The sequence below is a fragment of the Schistocerca serialis genome, chromosome 3 (assembly GCF_023864345.2).
Source record: "Schistocerca serialis cubense isolate TAMUIC-IGC-003099 chromosome 3, iqSchSeri2.2, whole genome shotgun sequence".
Lineage (NCBI taxonomy): Eukaryota > Metazoa > Arthropoda > Insecta > Orthoptera > Acrididae > Schistocerca > Schistocerca serialis.
The window spans coordinates 725,495,476-725,503,578 of NC_064640.1; positions in this window are offsets into that span (position 1 = coordinate 725,495,476).

Consider the following 8,103-nt stretch of genomic DNA (forward strand, 5'->3'; position numbering starts at 1 on the left):
GACGCAAGATGAACTTTGTAACGCCATTGATACCATCAAATCTGTAAGAAAAATAAGAGAAGTATCAAGAGCTTTTGGCATTCATGAAGCTACTCTGTGAACGAGAATGAACGTTAAAAAAACCGAGGTTCCAAAACTTGGGAGAAACCCAACATTTTCGACAGAACAGGAAAATGAGATTAGGGATCATGTTATGACAATGGCCAAGCTATTCTATGACATTACATGCATCCAGCTGCGAAAGATTGCATTTGAGTATGCAGAGGCTAACAACATTGCAAACAATTTTGATAAGTCATCTAAGTTAGCTGGAAAGGATTGACTAGCTCTATTTTTAAAAAGAAATCAAGTATTAGCATGAGAAAACCTGAAGCAACTAGCATTAACAGAATACAGGCATTTAATGAAGAGGAGGTTAACGCATATTTTAAAAACTTAGAACATGTCTTTGAAAAATATAAATTTAAAGAGGGGTCAGTGTTCAACGCTGATGAAATGGTCATAAATGCTGTACAAAAGTTCGAGAGAATTTCGGCTCTTCAAGGTGTTAAACAAATAGATGGGGCCACGTCTTAGGAAAGGGGGAAAAACGTGACTGTGATACATTGTTTCAGTGCTGCTGGTACCTACATACCCCCTATGTTTATCTTCCCCTGGAAGAGGATGACAAATCTTTTAAGTAAAGGTGGACCAGTTGGAGCATTATCTGGTTGTTCCGTCAATGGCTGGTCCAATAAGTCATTATTTTTCGAATGGATCCAACATTTTCAGAACAATGTAAAATCAACTATTGATGACCCTGTGCTGCTGATTTTAGATTATCACAGCAGCCACATTTCACTTAATATTTTTTAATTTTGTAAAAAACATTCTATTGTCATGGTAACAATACCTCCACACACTTCTCACAAGCTTCAACCACTAGATGTTACATTCTTTTCTTCTTTGAAATCAGCCTTCAATCGTGAATGTCACATGTATATGAAGTCACATGTGTACCAAAAAATTACGCCATATGAGTTAGCAGAACTTTTTAATACGGCATATATTAAGGTCGCTACTATGGACAAGGGGCAGTCAGGGTTTAAGGTAAGTGGGATTTGCCCTATCAATCCAACCAAATTTAAGCATGACGATTTATAACAATGTGAGATCTTCAGAGATGTTGTCCTTGAAGATGAAGAGGTTCCGAATGCAACAAATGGAAATGAAGTGGTTGCATCTACAAGCGAGCCACATATCCCCAAAAGGAGCCAAGAACAGATTCCTGGATCTTCAGCAGAAGATGTTCCACTTCTAGTAGGCCTAGAAGAGGACACAACAACATCAACTAAAAGTGCATGTGTCAAGCACGTTAGTGTATTTGAAATATCCCCTGTACCAAAACAAAAACAAGTTCTTCCTAAGATGAAACAAGTCATGGGAAAGTCTAAGGGAAAGTCAGTGATCCTTACAGCAGCTCCAGAGCAGTATAAACTGCTAACGGAGCTATCAATAAAGAAACAAAAAGAAGCCATGAAAAAGAAAGCAGAAGGAAACAAGAAAAGAGATCTTAAGGGTAAAGCAGATAAGTGCAGAAATCTGCAACTTAAAAAGTCTCGAAGAAGGAACAGACATTATATAAGAAGAAACACCACCTAGAAAGTGAAATTAGCAGCGAGGATGACCTACATCTAGACTTGCAGAACATTTGTGATGACGTTGAAATGAATGATATTGATCCATTGGCGATTTCAGAAGATGTCTGTTTAGTTTTTAGAGAGTTTGGGAAAGATGGAGAACTATCGTACCGATGTATTTGCTGTAGCAGATGGAGTCATGAAGAATATAGTGGCTGGAACACTCCAAAAGGTTACGAGTACGATCTTTGATGTATGAGAAAATGAACTCTTTTCATATTAATAAAATGTAAAAAACACAAATTATAAGAGATGTTTGTAGAATTACATTCTTTCGTTCTTAAATATACTGTTTACTATTTGTAGTAACTAATAAGCAAATAAAAATATCAAGTATTGTACATTTTTATGGTTTGTTTGTTTTACGTGTTATTACCCAGTACTTTGCGTGTCATTACCCCAAGGGGTGGGGAATATCACGCATTTGCACTTTTTTATTTTAATGTCCAAAATTAAGGTACTGTTTATAACTATTTACAAAAGATTGGAATATGTGGTGAAATGTCCATTGTATGGTATGTACTTATTTTCGTACATTTTAATGACGTAACGAATGGTTCACATCAGTTTTTCCTTAGGTGCATGTATTTCCCCTACTCTCCCCTACATGGCTGCACGAAATTTTTAAGAATTTGCTGAGGTAAAATCGCATTGTGTAGACTTTTCATATAGTTAATTTAAGGCCGTACATTATCGCGTATGAAATGTAACCAATATATCGCAATTGTATTTAAAGTTGTGACCGGAATAATATCTCACTTCATTCTTGAGATATTGGTTGTTATGTCCGCAGACGGGCCGCTCGCGCCGCGTCGGAACCTTTCCTGCACTTCAGGTCGTAAAAATTGTCGTATGTCATAAAAGATTCAAGATATCGAAACGACGAATTTTGGAAATGACAGCACCTAGAAAGGACTAGTTTTCGTAAAAATCGTCGTATCTCATAAAAGATTCAAGATATAGAAACGACGAATTTTGGAAATGACAGCAATCAGAATGGACTATTTTCTCATATGATTAACACTATAGACGTTTTTGTAAACGCGTGATCAGAGCGAAAACAAGACTCCCTATAACTTATACATGAGGTTTTGTCCACATTTTCATAGCCAAACAAAGGAAGAGGAACAGGTAAACAGGAGATCAGAGTGACCAGCATGAGGTCTAGTTTGGCATGAAAATATTAAACTGCTTGAAAGTAATAAGGGTAATAAACGAAAATATAATTAATAATCTGAGGAAAACTTGAATTATTTCATGAAAAGATGCTGCCAAGGAATGTAAATGGAGTGTCAAAAATTTCATCTGTTCAAGACCTAGCTATTTTGCACCTAAGAAGATATATTGGTGCAGTATTTAAGTGTCAAAAAAGCTTCCTTCGAATCAAGTACTTTAGGAAGGCAAGCGATGAGTCATTAAGATCATGTTTCGGAATAAAACTTGGAACTGAAAAATGAAAGAAATCAGTCAAATAATTTATGAAATGATTTGTGTAAAAGAAATAAGTAAATCAGAGAAACATTCTACGTACCTTTGACTGATGCTCGAAACCATGAACAGAAAATGAGGTGCACTAAACATTTCCCTAATGTTTTATTTCACACTTTTAGACAAATCATTACAGAAAATTGTAAGGTTTACTTTTACAGACTAATTAGAGTAATTTAAAGGCTTGACCTTAACATTGACTGCTGATGAATTACGTTCGAAACATCAAATATCTGTAAAATTTCATGGTTCATTGTAATTTATTAGGAATTAAATGTGTGTGATATACTGGGATAGGTGTGAAGATAAAGCTCTTTGGCAAGACCTTAAAAATATATATAGCGATGCAGGGTAAGCAGTATACATAAAACTTAGTGTAGAGAATTGTAACTGAGTCAGTAAAAATATAGGAATTGGGGGGGGGGGGGGGGGAATCGAACAGAGGACCGTTCCCTAACACGTTATCAACAACTTATGCACTAACCCTTCACCATAGCTAGCTATTGGTAAGTGTTATCAATCTGAGTACTTATACTTGTATTTAGCGTAGTTAGTCATGTAGTAGTCATTCCTCTGCATTTATTGGCTAGTAAAAGTTCTTGATCATGTAAAAAACATTCGTATTCAACTTATTGATGAGATACTCAAATGCTCCTCTGCTCATTCACTTGTAATCGAAGAATTTGTCTGGTGATCTTTTCAGTTGATGATATTTATGAAATTATCCATGGAAATTGCTCCCTTTGTAAATTCCATGCACGGCATTCCTTTTCACTTTATTTTCTTAAGTAAACGTAATTCTGTAGCCTTACTCTCTCGCTACAGTATTCTACAGGTTAGGGACACCATTTTATAGAAACAGCTGATTGGCTCTAAGCAGCCATCTTGTATCGCGACATGGTCGCTCGCACGCAGGACACCCAAGCTTTTCACCCGATGCTGCTGCTTTTCGTTGGAGTGATGCATATCCAGAAGTCGCTCGCTTCTGTTGCTCACGTAGAACACGACCTAAGAAGTGGTCAAAAGAGACAGATTGCAGACATCATGCAGTTAGCTTGGACCTCGATCAACATAACCTCATTCAAACATCAGTCGATTTGTGTCTGCATCATAAAGTTATTCTTGATTGAAAATGTCAATTTATGAGCCTAATTCTCTCATTTGTGGGAGGTGTTACTGTTTTGTAGCAATATGAAGAAAACAGCAAATGGGCCTCGATGAATGGTCTCAAGTACGTATGGTAAGGACACTGTTAGTGAAAGAATGTGTCGTGATAGGTTTCAACGCTTAAAGAACGGTGATTTTAACGTCATAGACTAGCATATTGGTGGAAGAGATAATATTTTAAAGATGCAGAATTAGAGACATTACTGAGTGAAGACTCATGTCAGACTCAAGAAGAATTGGCATGATTAGTGGTACTGACACAGCAAGCCAATTCAAACCGTCTCAAGGCTATGAACATGATTCAGAAAGAAGGAACTTGGGTCCCATGTGAACTGAAACCAAGAGACGTTGAATGGCATTTGTGTTTGTGAACTGTTGCTTCAGAGGCCAAAACGGAAGAGATTTCTCCATCGTATTGTGTCTGGGGACGAAAAATGGGTTCATTATTACAACCCTAAACGCAAAATATCATGGGGATATCTCGACCATGGTTCCACGTCAACAGCCAAACCGAATATTCGAGGCTCCAAGATCATGCTCTGCATTTGGTGGGGCCAGCTCTGCGTTGTGTGCTATGCGTTTGGGTAGAGCATTAAAAGACAAATGGTCGCAATACAATGAGAGGCACAATAAAGTGATTTTGCAGTATGACAATACTCGACTCCACGTTGAAAAAGAGGTCGAAACGTACTTGGAAACGTTAAAATGGGAAGTCCAGCCCACCCATAATCTCCAGACAGTGCTCACTCTGACTATCACCTGTTTGGATCAATGGCGCATGGCCTGGCTGACCAACACTTCCGATCTCATGAAGAAGTCACAAATTGGATCGATTCGTGGATCGCTTCAAAAGATGAACAATTTTTTCGACATTGGATTCGTACAATGCCTGAAAGATAGGAGAAATTAGTGGCCAGCGATGGAAAGCACTTTGAATGATACATGTGTAACCAATTCGTTTCATTAAAGACTCAAATGTTTGGAAAAAACGGTAGAAGCAAAGTTCTACACCAAGTAATTTAAAAAAAAATTGATACACATAAGCAAAATGCTGTGTGTGTGTGTGTGTGTGTGTGTGTGTACACAAATCAGTAATACTGTAATAAAAAAAGTGTGACACTTTCTTTTCAGTTTTTGTATCAAATTTTAATTTTTTTTGTGAATATTGGAGTTTACATTGAATTATTACTTAGAGTAAAAAGATGTGTTTTTATTAACAAAATATGGAGTAATGTTGGTTAATAAATATTTTGACTGGATGATAAATAAATAAATTAAATGAAAGAAAAACATACTGCCTGTGAGTATGAAACTAGTAACACTGGAGTTATGAGACTTACGTGCTAAGCACTCAGTTACAGCTGATGGATTTAATACAATTCAATTTTCTACCAATTCTTGGAAATTTTCTTCTATTCAAAAACGATTTTCTTGAGTTTTTAAGAATTTCTTTAGGAAACTGATGACTGGGTACTGATCATCAAATCCTAAAAGTGAGAAGCAAATTGAAGAGAACCATTCCATAAAGTCACTTCATAATTCTTATACAGAGAACTGGTGTACAGAATGTAGTGTCTCTCTGTATGGCACACTTGCCATTACAGCAACTTCTTGTAAGTAAGTGTTAAGGAGGAGAAGCAAGTAATTGATTACCTCGATGTTAAATATGCTCACAAAACTGTAGTCTTGTTGACAGTGAAGTTTTGCTTTTGATTGAGGCTTTATCTTCCTAACATAGTGGCAGCATTCGTTTTAAATTGCATCTCTTGTTGACATAAGCACAAATGCCATCCCTATGCTAATAATTTCAGCTCATCCACTTGTGTCCTGATCCCATTCATATTACATTGGAGTATGGGCACTAGTTGGTTATTAATTTGTGTATGTTCCCATCTTATCTTGCTACTGGTATTTAAGACACGTGGCAGTTAATGTTCCCAAGCAGAGATCAGTTGTTTCTCTCCAACAGGCTACACATTCCCTTGTTTCTCTTCGTGGGTCAAATTTAGACTCATTACAAAAAACAAGTATGGAAACCTCTGATGATTTCTTGATTTTCTCTTCCATGTTTCTATTTATGAATATAGCATTTATCTTTTAGTGGTCACAATAGTGGTGATTAGCAATTTGACATTCTGCTGTAATTTGTGCCATTTTTTGTTGTGGTGTAGCCTGCTTTTTTTGTACCATCAGTACTTTTGTGACTGACCTGATTGTTACTAGAGTGGAAGTTATGATTTATCTGGAGCTATACTTGAAGGTTTTAAGCTTCTGTATTGCCTATGATCACATAGTTGTGGCAATGTGTGTTCTGGAGCTTGTACACTGGAAGAGTTGATGCAGTTGTTTTGATTTACCACTGAGTCTCACAACATGTCAAATCCTTCTTCATTCCTTTTAAATTTCTATTGCCTCTGTCTCTACATCACATCATAGCTATGATTGCACTTTGATAAACCTATTTTACTAGATAAAGCCGTTTAGCTGTTACCTGTCTCCAGTGACAAGTTCACGTGGAACTTACTGCTAAATAAAGGAAACATAGCTGACTTTTTGGGAGTACAAGTCCGAGAACACCAACTGGCTGAGTCCATGGTCTCAAGCAGCAGTCGGATGACATCACAAACCAACTGTTGTGCTGTTATGCATAAACAGTTTGGCTTTCTGAGCTTGTTGGAGTTTGAAACTGCTGACTGTATCTTTATAGTTTCTGATGATGTCTCCAATATTGAGAGGCAAAATGTTAGGTGCAGGAACACACCTTAGAATATGGCCTAATGCCCATATGCCTGCAGTATATAAGAAATTCTACATCTACATCTACACCTACCTACATATTCCACAAGCCACAGTATGGTGGAGGATACCATGTACCACTACTAGTCGTTTCGTTTCCTGTTCCACTTGGAAGTAGAGTGAGGGAAAAACAGCTGTCCATGTTCTTCCCTATGAGCTCTTATCTCTCTACTTTCATCTTCATTGACCTGGTTCAATACGTATGTTAGTAGCTGCAGAATCTTTCCAGTAAACATCAAATGTGTGTTCTTTAAATTTTCTCAATAGCGTTAAAGAATGTGACATTTCAGTCAGTGATTCTAATTTAAGTTCCCGAAGCATCTCATTAATATTTGTGTGTTGTTCAAACCTAATGGTAAGGAACCTAGCAGCTTACCTTTGAAATGCTTCAGCATCTTCCTTTAATACGACCTGGTGTAGATCCCAAACACTCGAGAACTACCCACCAATTGGTTGCACTACTGTCCTGCATGCAGTCTCCTTTACAGAAGAACCATATTTTTCTAAAATTCTCCCAATAAACTGAAGTCAACCATCATTTGCCTTTCCTTCTATAGTCCTTACATGCTAATTCCCTTTCATACTGCTTTGCAGTGTTATGACTAGATATTTAATTAATGTGACAGTGTCAAGAAGCACACTACTAATACTGTACTATAACATTATGAATTTTTGCAGATTTCTGCTTGCCTTGTCCAACAAATCACTTATTTGTATATAAAATAACAGTAGTCCTATCACACTTCCCTGGTGCCACACCTGACGATATCCATGTCTTGAACACATGCTGTTGAGGATAACATACTGGATCCTGCTACTTAAGAAGTTTCCAAGGCACTCACATACCTGGGAATCTATTTCATATGCTCGTACCTTCACCAACAGTCAGCGGAGTGGCATCACGTCAGATGCTTTACAGAACTCTAGGAATATGGAATTCACCTGTTGCCCTTCACCTATGGGTCACAGGATT